The sequence below is a fragment of the Caretta caretta genome, chromosome 11, assembly GCF_965140235.1.
Source record: "Caretta caretta isolate rCarCar2 chromosome 11, rCarCar1.hap1, whole genome shotgun sequence".
NCBI classification, from domain to species: domain Eukaryota; kingdom Metazoa; phylum Chordata; order Testudines; family Cheloniidae; genus Caretta; species Caretta caretta.
The window spans coordinates 64,181,140-64,181,375 of NC_134216.1; positions in this window are offsets into that span (position 1 = coordinate 64,181,140).

A 236-nucleotide genomic window follows, 5' to 3' on the forward strand; every position below is an offset into this window, starting at 1 on the left:
TTCACATTGATGATCTCATTTTTATAGCTTGGGGCCAGATGAGATAGTGCCTTATGGCCCCTTTGCACCAGCTAGACTGTACCCTGGCCCTAGGCCTACAGCTGGGTCTCCCAGTTCTCTGCTACTTGCACTGGGAGCCATTACAGGGCGGGGATGGGGCAATGGAGGAAGGTGATGAGACCTGGGAAGATGTGGACAGGTTGTTCGTTTGCCCCTGCAATTACACATCCCTGTAG